This window comes from Camelus dromedarius, chromosome 21 (assembly GCF_036321535.1).
Source record: "Camelus dromedarius isolate mCamDro1 chromosome 21, mCamDro1.pat, whole genome shotgun sequence".
Taxonomy (NCBI): Eukaryota; Metazoa; Chordata; class Mammalia; order Artiodactyla; family Camelidae; genus Camelus; species Camelus dromedarius.
The window spans coordinates 36403604-36417874 of record NC_087456.1 but is presented as its reverse complement, the minus strand read 5'-3'; the positions used below and the strand labels follow the sequence as shown (position 1 = coordinate 36417874).

Sequence of the window (14271 nt, the reverse complement as noted above, 5' to 3'; positions counted from 1 at the left end):
TGTGATGTGTGTGGTGTGTGGTGTGTGTGGTGTGTGTGATATGTGTGATATGTGTGTGGCGTGTGTGTGTGATGCGTGTGTGGTGTGTGTGTGATGTGGGTGTGTGGGGCGTGTGCAGGCCCGGTGGGCAGGGCAGCTGGTCGGTCGGTCGGAGGGTAGCGGTCTGTCTGCGGGCGGAGGGAAGGGGAGGCTGGCGGTGTTGGAGGTCCGGGCGGGAAGGAGAGGCGCCGCAGGGGTGTGGGGAGCTCCGTGGGGTCCGAGGGGGCTTTGGCCGCGCGGACTCCCCGAGGCGTGGATGGAGAGCGGGGCCTGGGACGGGGAACCTGGGCCAGGCTGCGGCGGTGGGCGGGGGAAGCGGGCGTGGCAGCCGCGCTGGGGTCCGGGACCGGCCGGCCGGGCCGGGCCGCTGGAGGACAGAGCCCGGGTGCTGAGCGCAGGGGCCTGCGGGAGGGCGCGGGCTCCCAGGTCTGCTGAGGGTTTTGTCAATCAGGAGCAGGTTTATTAATGTTTTTGTTGGGCGTGTGCGAGGTGGGAGGTAGGGAGGCGGGGGCGGCCTGGGCGCTGCGGCGGGAACCACGGTTCCGAAGGGCACACCCGGGTGAGAGCCAGGTGTCCGGGCTGCCGCCGCCGTCCCGGGGTGAGGAGCAGGCTGGTGGGGGGACAGTGGGGGCACGCTTGGCTTCTCATCGCTCCGGGCTTCCTGGGCCCTGGAACCTGTCCCCTCATAGAAACCTTGTTAGAAAATGTGTCCGTCTTCCAAAGTGGGCTCGTAAAGCCCGTTTAATCCAGTGTGTCACATCGTATCATAGCACATGACGCCCGTTAACCCCACAGCCTGTCATAGCATGCCACAGCACAATTGGTATGAAAATTGCTAAGGCCATGTCTGAGAATTTAATGTCTGTGGGAAAATTCATTGCAAATTCCAAGTAATCAGCTAGGAACACCATGGCCAGCTGGGACTCTGGTGCGACATGGTTACACTGTGTATGTATCCAGGGAACGTTTACCTGGAGAATACCTGTCTGGTTACACATGACCAGGTATCATTTGAGCTGGCCAATGAGAAAAGTAATTTCTTTGCTGTAGCTTGTCTTTTATGTTTTTTATGGTTTAGAATTCAAAACACAGCAAATGTTCTGTTACGTTTGTGTATAATACCTTTTTATCCTCATAACTGAGGAGAAAATGTACTGCACTGACAGCATTTGCCATGAATATCAGTTCGTGATCACTGGCCTTTTAAACTGGCCCTAGGATTGTTTCCCTGTCCTGGGATTTTGAAATCAATGGTTAATAGTTATGAGAGGTCACTCTAGATACTTGTCTGGATGAAAACTGCAGAGACCTCAGGCATGGAATGTTTAAAACATGAATCCTGTTGAATAGATATGAAGTTTTATTTGTTACCTTATGTTGCCTTTGTGGTTGTCATCATGAGCAGCAGCAGCATCACACCTGAGATTTATTAAATGCTCACTGTGTGCCTAGCACCACACTTTGAGAACCTCTACCTTAGAAAACCTGTTACATTTTGCACCAAAACTAGTTACTGCCAAGCAATGTTTGTTAGAACTGCAGTAGCCATCATCCAAGAGTTTTGGTCAGTCAACAAACATAAAGCACCGTACATGTACCAGATTCTGTGCCAGATGCTGGAGGATCTGTTCTGATTAAAATGAATCCCTGTCAACATAGAGCTCAAGTCAGAAACGCACAAAATTAAACTAATAATTAAGCCAGTCATTCCAGGTATACAGAGGGCTGTGTGGCGGAGTGCAGAGTGCTTTGCGGACATGTACTGGGGGACTGGTCCCTAGGGGAGGGTGTTCAGTGAGGGTTTGGAATCCAGACAAAATGGACAAGGTGGAGAAGCAGAGGCGGGGACACGACAGAAGTCAGATTGTTGGGGGGGTCTCAGAAGACCCCCCCCCCCACAAGGAGTTAGATCTTTAAGCCAAGAATGATCAGATTTGCGTTATATCATCAGACTTGTAAAACTTGTCAGTGGAGCAGAGAGACCAGATTGGAGGGGGCAGGGTCAGGGGGCTGGCTAGATGGTGTCCGCTGAGTCCAGGTGAGCTAGGAAAGGGCCCAGAAGAGGGTGATAGCTTTGGGCTCAGAAGGAGATAAGGTATAAGATACACCATATTAATGACATTGATTCTGGAAATGTGTATATTTCCTATATTCATCTCTGACATTTCAATAAGGCTCAGATTTGGCCATACTTCTTTTTTCTTTGAGGCACAAAAGACAGTGGCGTGTCTAACAACTGATGGCTCTTCTGTTAGGTGAAAGAGAAAAGTCTGCAGACTTGGGGTCCCAGAGGCTGAGGGGCTGAGGCGGAGTGGCCAGTTGAAGGGGCGGGGTTGCTCTTCCAGTGAAGAAAAGGCACTTTTGGCATAATTTAATTCTTAAAGTTTTTGTTTTTAGTATGGCAAAGTCCAAGTTAGAAAAGTCATTATTTAATCTATACCAGGAGTTGAGCTGCCAATATTAAAGATTGTGAAGTAGGATATCTCGGTTTTAATCATTGATATTAATTATAGGTTAATTGTTGATATTAAATGGTCTTTTGTTAATTTTACTAGCTCCTGTTTATTAATTGTTGCTACTTTTATGTATAGACTTGACCCCTCAGTCTGCACGGCTCTCCCTTTCCTTAAGGCGGTATACTCATGTTTCCTGCTGCCTTTAGCATTCCTTTCCGTCAGTTTTACTGCTTGTCTCTTGAGGACACAAGAACTTTCATTTCTATGTGTCTGACCACTTGGTGATGCCAAATATTTGTCGTGTTGGTGTCTGGATGGCTCCGATGCTCTGGAAAGTCCTACCTTTCACGCCCACTTAGTAATCAAATTCAATAGATATTTGTCACAGAAAAGGAGTCAGTGCAGTTAAATACTGAGCAGCGTTAGTTGTCTGCCAGTTTCCCCAGCTTGGAGGGTGTTTTTCGCCCAGGAGCAACAGCTTGCAGGTGATGGCGGCAGGAGCCTGAATAGGAAGTTGGGACCCTGGGGGCCCAGCCTGTGGCGACACTGCCCGCTGATGTCATTCTTTCTCCATCCTCCACGTAAACCTGGTTCAGGTGCCTTACACTGTGCTTCTGACCAAACAGTTCTCACTTAGTGGTTAGATGTTACATTTCTAATGTTGCTTTGAAGATGATCATACTTATTTTTTAAAATATATGCAGTGTTTTTTTTTAAAACAGTTTCTGCGTGTTTTCCTTTGCTGCGGAATTGGTTTAACCACAGACCTGGGTGGTTAACTGAGAACGACGTGGGCATCTGTGAAAGTGGGTTCAGAGGATCCGTGACTCCTGTTTTGAGGGGATCCTCGGATGATTCCCTTGTAATGTCACTTGCTTTTGGGAATCGGAACTTTGGAGTTGCTGCTGAGTTACTCCCAGACTTGTCCTGCTCAGGAGGTGAAGCACTCTGTGTGAATAAAGGGAACTAAACTCGGAGTAAACGGTCCGAGTGGAAAGGACTCATTCGTCTCCCTCGGCTGCAAATACAGCGAGCGGTGCCTGATCGAAGTAATCCAGGTCTACGGTTGGCGCTCTCTGGCTACTGGAGCAGAGAACCCAGAAATATTAAAAAGTTAAACAGGATGAGGGGGGACGGTACAGCTCGGTGGCAGAGCACACGCTTAGCATGCACGAGGTCCTGGGTTCAATCCCCAGCACCTACATTAAAATAAATAAGTAAATAAACCTAATCACCTCCCCGCAAACAAAAACAACAACAAAACAAACAAACAAAATAAAACAGGATGAGCTCCTGATAGTGATGACGGCACGGAAGGGCCCCCAGCGGCTCTGGGGCCCGCAGCTGTCAGTAACAATCCGGCAAACCCTGTCTGGGATTGTGTGCACACCAGGGTATGTTGTCAGGGGTTAGAGCCGAGATGGATTTATTTAGAATGCAAGGAGTCGTTCTGTTCGTCAGATGATAATGTTTATCTCATGAAACAAAACGGAGGCTGGTTAGTCCCTCGCTGCACTGGGGAGGATTGCAACACTGTCACTCTTTTTATTTTTAGCTTTAAAACCGACTGTTACTGCACCAGGGCTCTTCCTACGCTGTGACGGGAGGGATGGACACCTGGGGAGTGAGCGCTCCTGTGACTGTGCCTCTGGTACCTGCTTTTAGGGTCTAGGAGAATGAGAGCTTTTTGCCAGGGGCACATGACGCAGCTTTCTGATTGCGAACATTAATAATTATAAACACCTGAGATTTTTATTGAATAATTTAGAAGTATCTAAGTTCCTGGGTACCGCCTTTACCCTGAGAACACTGTTTCTCCAGAGCACTTACCTCATTGCTGGTGATTCATGTTTATTGTTAACTAAGTAATAAAAAATTAAAAGCATTTTTATAATAATGAATACATTGTTTTTAATGAATGTACAAAAGGGCTGATGTTTTCGCTAGACAGAGAATTAGGGCTTGGGGCACTGGTGGGAAAAAAATGGTCCCTGGTCAGCTGAAGCCAGCCTACCAGGGATTCTGTTTCATCTCTGTTGAAGGCTTCTTGGTACCACCATCTGATGAGCCTCTCGTTACCACTGGTCTAGCCTCGGGTTTCATCGATCAAAGAACAGCTGTTAAGCATGCAAAGCACCTTTAGTGGATAAACAAAGCCTTTGTACAGAAGGATCTTCATGCAAATGGGACTAGGGTCACTGTTTAAAGCCAAGAAAGGGACAAAGAAGGGCTCTGCTACAAAAATAGTGCCTCTGAGTGATGGAGAGAAGCCCCTCCCTGCCCCTAGACACACACAGCCCCTCAGGCGCAGACTTTGCCCCGGTTCCGACCCTGAGCCTGGTCCTCTGGGCTGACCCGGCTCCCATCAGGTGGCACCACAGGCCTTCCTCCTGCCCACCTGCACTGTGCCGCTCAGACGCAGGTAGATTCAAGTGGATGAACTGTTTCACAATCAGGGCTCACCAAGAACGGGGGGCAGAGAAGAACGGGTTGCAAGTTGATCATTTTTCTTGGGAAACGCACACGTGGCTGCAGCAGAACTTAAATGAGAAAGCTTAGAATAATTAGGCGAAATAATGTCAAAGCTTCGAATAATTAAAATGCCTTTTCCCAGAAATTAGGTGGAATCCAAAAGTCCACTTGATGTTTGAAATCACATTCTTTTTTTTTTAATTCTTATTTTTTGTTGAAGTGTGGTTGATTTACAATGTTAGTTTCAGTTATACATGTACAAACATATATTATTTTCAGATTCTGTTCCATTACAGCTCATTGACATCACATTCTTGACATTAGTGGGGTGTAAAGTTGTTTTCAATCAAATATCTAGCATGTTTAGTGCATGCACTCTGCCGTCAGAATCAGCCCCCTCATTTCTTGTATATTGTTTGAGTTCATTCATTTGCTCTATTTATTTAGGAACTGGACTTGGACCTTATCCAGTTTCTTTCTCTCTTGGGAAAGTAGTAAGTTTTCAGTTCCATTATCTCATTAAAATTACGTTATTAAATGTATATGACATAAAAGTCATATATTTACTTTGTTAAGCAAAATAAAGGATTGAGAAATGAAAAGGCTAGTATTTCTAATTAGAAGTTGGCCACTCTGAAACTGAGCGACCGCTTTGTTCCTCAAATCTTCTTAGCTAGAAAAGGAGGGATTTGCAAAGGTTTGAGACTGTCTTATGGACAAACGGTTTTCCAGTGAATTTTACTTTTATGTAGTGACCTGCCCCTTCCCTCCCTGTGTTCCCGTATAAGTGTGGGTGTGTGATTTCACTCTGGCCAGTGGGATGTCAACAGAAATCTGTTGAAGACACTCCTCCCCCTTCTCTGTCCCTTCCTTCATCCTGCTCCTCCCGCTGCCATCCTGGAGCGTGAGGATGGGGAGAAGGCCACATCCTAGACGTGCCTCAGGGGGTTCGGAGGAGCCAGGTCGTGAGGACTTCCTGGAGGCGCGCTGCCGCACTGGCCTTGGCTGCCACCTCTGGGCTTCTACATGAAAACAGGTTCAGCTTTTCTTAAGTCACTTCTGTTTTGCCTCTGTTATCATCCTTTATTTATGCACCATCCTGGTCCCTGCATGTGTCGTTTACTCCCGCTGGCCCCTGGGCGTGAGGGGTGCTGTCTCACCGCTGGCCCAGCCCCGGCACGGCGGCTGCCTTACACTAGGGGGCGCCATACACGATAGATGGTGGTTGAATGAGCCCACGACAGAGCAGGTGAGTTATACCTGCAGCGGCAGCGAAGCCTCTAAGTTTGTTCTAAGGTTTCGGGATGAAGACAGTCCATGAAGCCAGGCCCTGGGTGACAGCACTATAACACGAGGAAGAAACCAGCTCTGTGGTTGTCACCCACTGGAGTTCCGAGTCGACTGGGACTTGCCTGCCTGGAGGAACGAGTGGCTGGGGGCATCCCAGGCAGAGAAGAGCCCCTGGGTGGGGGAGGGGGCCCTCTCAGCACAGCAGGTTCTAAATAGCAGGGTCTAGTTCCCAGCTTCTCTGCCTGTTCCCTGAATTTGGGGTTGGAAGTGTTCCAGAATTTGCATCTGTGTCTCACCCCTGGAGTTTGGCCAGCGTGTCCTGGACACGGAAGGGACAGGACTGGAGGGGAGCCCGGAGGTGCTGAGTGTCCACGTGCCAGTGTGGTGCTGAGAGCCGTCCACGTTCCACTGTCACTCACAGCCCTGTGGCTACATCATCGCTCTTCCCCTGTTTCACCTGGAAAATGTCAAACTTCTGCTTGATTCACAAGCTACCTCGATCCCTCCCCCTTCCTTAGTAAACAGGGGAGCCATTTACCGGTTGACTCTAGAAATAATTTTTGATCGAGTCTCTCATTTTGCACAACACAAACCTTCCCCCATTTTACTGGTTACTGAACCAGCAACAGACACTTCCGGAGTGTTTCGGGTGGTAGAAGTTCCGATATTCTAAAGGAGAACGTAAGAGTCACTCCCTAGGTCCTGAACAATGCAGGGACAGCTGGAGCCTGGGGAGCCAGGAGTGGCCTTAAAAGACTGCGTGGGTCAAGTGGGGCAGCGCCTGGCTGACCGCGTCTTGTCAGGCGTGCGGTGCTCAGGCGTGCGAATGTTGAAATCTATTTTATCTTGTTATAAATCCTTTATGACGCAATTGGAACATTCTGTATGTTTCTGCAATTATGTATTTAGGTAGGTTATTTAACCCATGAGTTACATTTCAGATGGTATGGGGGGACTGAAAATATTCGAGAGGTTAGGTTCAATATGGCTGAGAATCACTGGGAAAAAAAATGAAAGGATATCTTTTGATAAGCGCATGGCTTGTCCATAGACAGAAAGAAGGGAGTGACTTTTATGGGGCCTTCTCTGTGCCGGCGCTGTTCTGAGCATTTTACATGTATTAACTCATTTATGTGTCACAACAGCCCTATGGAGCGGGTTCTAGAATTACCCATGTTACACAGGTGAGAAAATTGAGGCACAGAGAAACTGAGTGACTTGTCGAAGGTTACAGTTAAGTGACAGAGTTAAGATGTCTTGGGGGATTATCCTGTCCCAGTTATTTCAAGGAGCTGTTACATAAGTTAACCTATTTTATTCTCATAAATCCTATGAGGTGGGCACTGTTACGTCCCCATCATACAAATAAGAAAAAAAACTGAGGCACAGTGCGATCAAGCAGTTTGCCGAAAGTCACGCCGTCTTGGCAGGGCTGGCTTCACACTCAGGCTCCTGGCCCTGGAGCCTGCTCTGAGCCGCCTCCCTGCTGGGCCTCTGGCAGAGGACGCTCTGCTTTGCGGGTTTGGCCGTCAAGCTGCCCTCGCTGAAAACAACCTCTGGATAGATATCCAAAGAGATAGCACAAGAAAGCTTTTTTTCTTCCTTTCTGTTTTTGTTCTTCTTTTTTCTAAAATATTGTTGCAGCCAGCTATTTTTGGAGTTTCTAGAATGTCTGGGCATTTGCTACTGTAGGAGCTTTAGCAGCAGCTTCAGCGGCCCCGTGATGAGCCTTGAACTCTTACAGTGAAGGTCAGAGAGAGAGCTGGGATGTGGGGACACGGGTCCCACGAGAACCTTGCGGGCTGGGGACCCGGCAGGCACACGCAGGCGGCCCGGGGCAGGAGGCACAGAGTGTGGAGAGTGAGGGTCGGGGTGCGCTGCTGTTCTTGGCCAGCTCCTCCTCCCGGTTGTCATCAGTGGTGCCCAAATCCAAGTCCAGGGGCCCCACGACGTTGGCCGCACTCTCTGAGATGTGTCCCTGACACGGCAGAAAGGAGACCTGGAAACTCCTGCTGCTAGTCTTGAACCTGTAGACGTCCTCCTCCCACCTCTCCCTTCTGCTCTGTGTCTGAAGCCTCTGGAGAGGGATCCCTGACCCCTCGTCCTGCACACCCCTGCCCCCTCCAGCCCACGGCGTTGTCTGCCCACCCCTCACCCTCTGCAGGATGGAGCTGGGCAGAGCAAGTGAGAGCGTCAGGTGAGAAGGTCCTCAGTTTCCCTTCCTCCCACAGACACGTGTGTCATCCACTCCTGCATCTCCGTTTCCCCGTCGCTGGGAAGGCCGTGGCCCTGGCTCCTTCCCAGAGCATCGCTCCTTCCAGCCGCGCAGTATGCTTGTTACCGTGGTGACAGACAAGCCGCAGCCCGAGTGCTCACATGGCCTCCTTTCTCTTCCAAGGCCCTGGGCTTGCTGGTTTGGCTCCAGACCGCAGACCTGGTTCAGGTCTGAGTCACCGCCCGCCTTTGAGGCCCCTGGTGGCGAGGGCTCTGCTCTCTGGGCCTCTGTGCTCGGGGCTGAGGGCAGGGGGCAGGAGGGACACGGGACCCGCCGGGCCTCTCGAGGCCTCTGCGGGGCTGGTGGGTGGTCAGGTCTGCACATCCCACCGGTCAAAGCGAATCTCAGCCCGAGGTCACGGGCAGGAGGCTCTCCACCTCCGGGCGCCCTTGCTGAGCTGTGGTACCTCTCCCGCCACCCTCCTCCGCGTCCCGGCCCAGGTGAGGCTTGTTCTCTTCACTCTCTGTCTCTCTCTGCTGCGAACCGGCCCGTCTCTTGCCGGGCCCTCCCGCTCCACAGCCACACGACACGTTCCTTGCCTTCAGGGAGAAACATTCCTTTCTCCTCATTCCGCCCGCTGCTGGCTCCTCTTCACCTTCCCACAGAGCCTGTCTGTCCCCTCCCCTCCCCTGTCCGCAGCCCCTGCGTCTCCCGGCCCCACCCCGGTGCTCCACGCCAGGACCCCGCGGAGCTCGGCGTTGCTGAAGTCCCCAGGCCTCCCAGCTCCCAGCCCAGAGCTGCCTCCTTGTTCTGCTTCGCTTTGTCGGCGCACTTTCCGTGGCTTATTCCTCCTCCTTGGCCTTTCCCCGCCTTGGATCCCACAGAACTACTGTCTGCCGGCTCCCCCGTCCCCTGACGGCTCCGCAACGTCTGCGTCCCAGACCCTCCAGCCCTTTATTCTCTCCTTTGCCCGCACTTGCACTGTCCTGTGCGTGCTGCACGGAGAGAGAACGGACATCCTGACCTCACAGCCAGCAGGGTTCCCGGTGACGGCAGACCTGCGACGCAGCGTGGTCACGGCTGCGGCGGGCGCCGTGAAGGACCTTCCTCAGTGGGGGCTCAGCAAACGTCTGCCTGAAAGCGATGTCACCTGAGCCAGCTGCTGAGAGGCCCAGGCTTGGAGGCCAGGGGTGGCGTTCCGGGAAGCGCAGACGGCACTGCCGGTGGTCCAGAAGCTGCCTCCGCCGCCCCGAGGCTCTCTCCAGCGCGTCACCCCCATCTCCACTCCGCCCGCCGTTTCCTCCTTGGCTGTCCCGCCTCGGCCGTTCCCCTGGACGGGGCTTTCTGGGTGCCTGCTGTGTGTCTGGCTGAGCGGCCAGTGGTACCTCAGACTCGATCCTGAATTCCTCTTCTAAGCCTCGGCCTTGCTGTCCCTCCCCGCACGACTCCATCACCACCTCTCCGCCAAGGCAGAGCCGTGCGGACCCCTGGGTGCGCCCTGCCCCCCTCCTGCCGCAGCCTCCCGCCGCCACGTGGGCCGCGCGGCACAGCACAGCCTGCGGGTCCTGCTCCTAAACGCGCTCAGCTCTGTCCGCCGCCCAGACTCCTTGCTGGCACGAGGTGTCGGTACCTTGTGGTAACTTGGCCTCCTTCGCCCTTTTTGTTTGTTTGCTTTAAATTTGGGAGTTACTTAGTTTTTTCTTTAGTTTCAGTCTAGGCGGCTTGCAGTGTTGGTCAGTTTCTGGTGTCCGGCGTAACGTGACCCTCTCCTGTCTTTGTCCAGCACCGATCAGCTCAGGGCTCCTGGGAGCTACACCATGTCCACAGTTGCTCTGTTCCTGGCGGCCAAAAGGCGGAGACGCCCAGGCGCCCACCAGCGGGCGGCTGGGTAAAGAAACCGTTCATCTCCGCTCGGCTGCGAAAAGGAGGGAGCCGGCGCCTCGAGCTACAGCATGAGCTCGAGCACGGCGTGCCGAGGGGGAGAGGCCGGACGCCAGAGGCCCGCGCCGCCTGCGGCCGCTGCGGGGCTCGTGCAGACGGGGCGCGGCGGAGGGCGGGGTGGCTGCGTGACCGCCGTGGGTGTTACCGGGGGTGATGAAAATGTGGAACCGGGCGGAGGGCGTGGCTCGCAGCGCTGTGCCTGTGCTGAATGCCACTGAACTGTTCACTTCAAAACGGTTCATTTTAGGTCATGTGAAAAAGAAAACCAACCTTATCATGACCTTCAAGAAAGAAGCGCCCTCCCTGAGCCCCCCCCCCCCCCGCCCCAGGCCGGCCTCTCCCCGTCCCAGCGGGGTCCTGCCTCCGCTCTTCTCCACCGCCCCCTGGTGGCCGCCGTCCACACTCCACGCACCTTTTTTTTTTCTTAACTTAAAACAATTTTTTAAAAATACCTTTATTGGGGTATAATTCCTGCACAGTAAATTACACGTATTTCAGATGTGTAATTTGATGAGTTTTGATAGACGTACACACCCATGAAACCACCACCGCGATCAGGAGAGCTAACATTTCCATCACTCCCCGAGTGCAAAGTTCGAATTCACAATTTAGCCCTTCCCACCCTCTTCACCCGCTGGTAACCGTAAGTTTGTTCTCCATGCCAGGCACCCTCCTGCTGCTGAGACTTTATAAAGCCATTTTCTCTGGGCCCTCTCCCCTTGCGCCCCCCCCCCCCCCTTTTCGGTGGGAAAGTCAGAAGACTGCTGAACGTAGAGAAACGCAGGCAACCCAGAATTTCTGGAGTGGAAAAGACCTGGGTTCCACTTCCGGTCCTGACACTGACTTGTGACTCGGAGTGCAAGCTAATTAACCTCCTTGAGCCTGGTTTTCCTAACCCTGCACCACCTTCAACACGTGTGACGTCTGTGATCAGGACCGGGAGGAGTCAAGGCTGCTGGGCCAGCGCGCGCCCCCAGCAGGCTCGAACGCTGGCCGGCAGGAGGGCTGGTGGTCCTGCCCATCCTTCAAGGCCCGGGCGTCAGGGTCGCCGCCTCTTCCGTGTTCAGCTCGCTGAGCAGCTCGCGTCCGCCCGCCTCGCACAGCTTGTCCTGCTCTTTCCCGGAGCTGCGAGCTCTTCAAGTTGGAGGTTCTCTGTTTGTCAGAGGGTTTGCATTTCTTGTGCCCCTGCAGCCTTAGGGCTCCCCTGTCTCTCCCCCCAACTCCTCCTCCTTAGGAACCTGAGCTGGATGGGTGGCCTGTCTGGTGGCGTGGAGGGAGCTGGCAGTGCCCTGTGCGTCTGGGCACGTGCATCTCTGGGCTGGGTCTCAGCACAGCGGTCTGAGCCCAGCAGGTGCTGGGTCCCGGTTCTCTTAAAAATCTCAGTGATCTCAGCACCTCTGTTCCAACTGTGGATCCCGGGAGAGAAAATTATGCGAACACTTAGCCCTCCTCTCCTGCCCAGCCTGCCATGTGACCATTTCATCCTCTCCTTCAGGGCTTTCCTGTGTCCGTGGCCGGGCATCCTGGTGGACTGCAACCCGAGGTGTCTATGTTTCTTACACACGCGGACCGCAGCACATGGCCAGCTCAGACCCACATGCTTGGGAAGAGGGAGCCCCATGCTGGGCGGGAGCCCTGGGATGGTCCTAGGACCCCAGCAGGATTCTGCTCACGTCCGCACATTCACTTTACGCTTCCCCTGTGCTCCGTGTCCAGCAGTTCCGTCCCATGTCACCACCCTTCCATGTCCTCTCCTTGCGATTTAGGACTGCTTCTTGCCTGACCCAGGAAAACTCCGAGTTCAGCCCCTAATCGTGTTGTTCCTGTCACCACTGGCGTCTTCCCACAAAAGCTCTATAAATTTGGTAGACTTTCAAAGCTTCTTAGAACATTAATGCAAACCTATTCATTTTTGTTGGCCAGGATGCTAGTTTTCAGTGTTCTCAGGCTCCTTGGATGAAACTGTCGTTTGAAAATCTTGTGATGCTCTGTGCGCCTCCCTCCACCACCCTGACGGCACTTGTGAGTCCTTTTCTGAAACATGAGAAGTTAGTCTGGGCTGAATCTCAGCAGGGGGAGAGGGGAGGCTGGGGCACTGGAGCAGGTACATGTGGCTTCAAACCACATCCGTACCGTGGCCCCCGCCACGCCACCACCCAGCACGAGGGACGCACTTCATCAGCCTCTCGAGCCCTCAGTCTCCTCGCCTGGTCAGTGGACAAAATGCCACATCTAAGTTTTGTGTTGAGTACCAAGTAAGACTTTTCTAAAGTGCTGGCACAGAGCAGATCTCAACAAACATGAGGCTCCCCTGCCCCTTGTCATCTCCACTTTCTCTCCAGGCCCTGGGTCATATCGATTTTCCAGAATCAAATTTGCTGAGAGTCTGAAAAAGCTGATATTCTTTTTTTTTCTATTTGGCATTCTATTTTTAAGCACCTTAACCGTTCCTCGGTATTTTAAAAGAATTGTACGCCTTGTGCTGCTACGATGTTAAATCAGCTAGAGGGTGATAGGTGCAGGGAAACAGGGCTCACTGTGGAGTGCTGTGTACCAGGTATAATCCACAGATCAGGCCTGCAAATCATAACATTGGTAGATCTTATGGAGATAGTGCATGGTGAAGAAAGTAAGGAAGAAAGTGTGGTATATAACCTAATACCGTTATATCAGTGAAAAAATGCTCACAGGTTCCTAGGACCTTCTCCTACAGAAATATAAACCCCACCATGTGTGGGTTCATGTATACAGGTCCTTACGCAGCTTTGTTGTGGTGGTAAACACTGAGCCCAGCCTGCACGCTCCTTGGTAAGGGAATGGCTGAATGAACAGTCGAGCGGTCCTACCAAGGAATATTATGCAGTGATGAAAATGAATGCATGAGAGCTGCATCCACTGACCTAGAAGGATGACCATGAACTAATCCTGAGTGAGAAAAGCAAGCAGTAAAGATATGACTAATGAATCCAGTTTCATTAAGCCAGACCACACACACAGTCACCCCCCACACACAGACACACACACACCCACACACACTCACACACCCACACACACTCACAGACACACACACAGACACACACACATTCACACACACTCACACAGACACACACACTCACACACTCATGCACACTTACATGCACACACAACACACTCACATACACACACAACACACTCACACACCCCTACACACACTCACACACTCACACACACATTCACACACATCTATACGTATCTACTAGTTTAAGGAAGTGAATGACCTGGAGACGTGGAGTGACGGAGCCCTGCCTGTGGTGTTAGCAGCGATCACCTGCTGGGGGTGCAGGGAGCTAAGAAAAAAGACCATCGAAGACTAGGAAGAAAACCCCATGATTTCCATGTTTAATAAAAAATTAGAACGCAGAGGTCCTAGCTCTGATGTCACCTGGAGTGTGCAGACAATGAAAAGCAAATGAACGAGGACTGGGTTGTAACATGAGGAGATACTGCATAAGGGGGTTCTGAACAAAAAGAGAAGTATTTGGACGCAAACAGCAATATGCCAGTATCCAAACAAACCAAGTAAACGTTCAGCACCTTCGCTGGCTGCTCTGGGTGGGTGGGGAGGCGGGCAGCTGTATGGACCAGTCCATGAATTGAGGGGTCTGATGAACTCTGCAGTCTGCACCCAAGGTTAAAGTTCAAGTGATGACTTTCCCCGCAAGTAGCTATGAAAGGGGCAGCTGTGGTAGAGCGGACACGTGGCACCACAGGTCTAGGCTTTGGGATCAGCTTTTCCCCTGAGCATAATCCGAGGTGCTTGTGGTCATAACCCAGGGTGACCGTGATCACTCTCTGAGGGTGATCGTGGTCATGATCTGA

General features: G+C 52.2%; 1 long non-coding RNA gene across 2 annotated transcripts in view; it reads left to right on the top strand.

Moving 5' to 3' along the window:
- LOC116148623 (uncharacterized) overlaps window positions 1-14271 on the top strand; it is an 82899-nt gene that overhangs the window by 1393 nt on the left and 67235 nt on the right. The gene's annotated exons all lie outside the window — the stretch shown is intronic.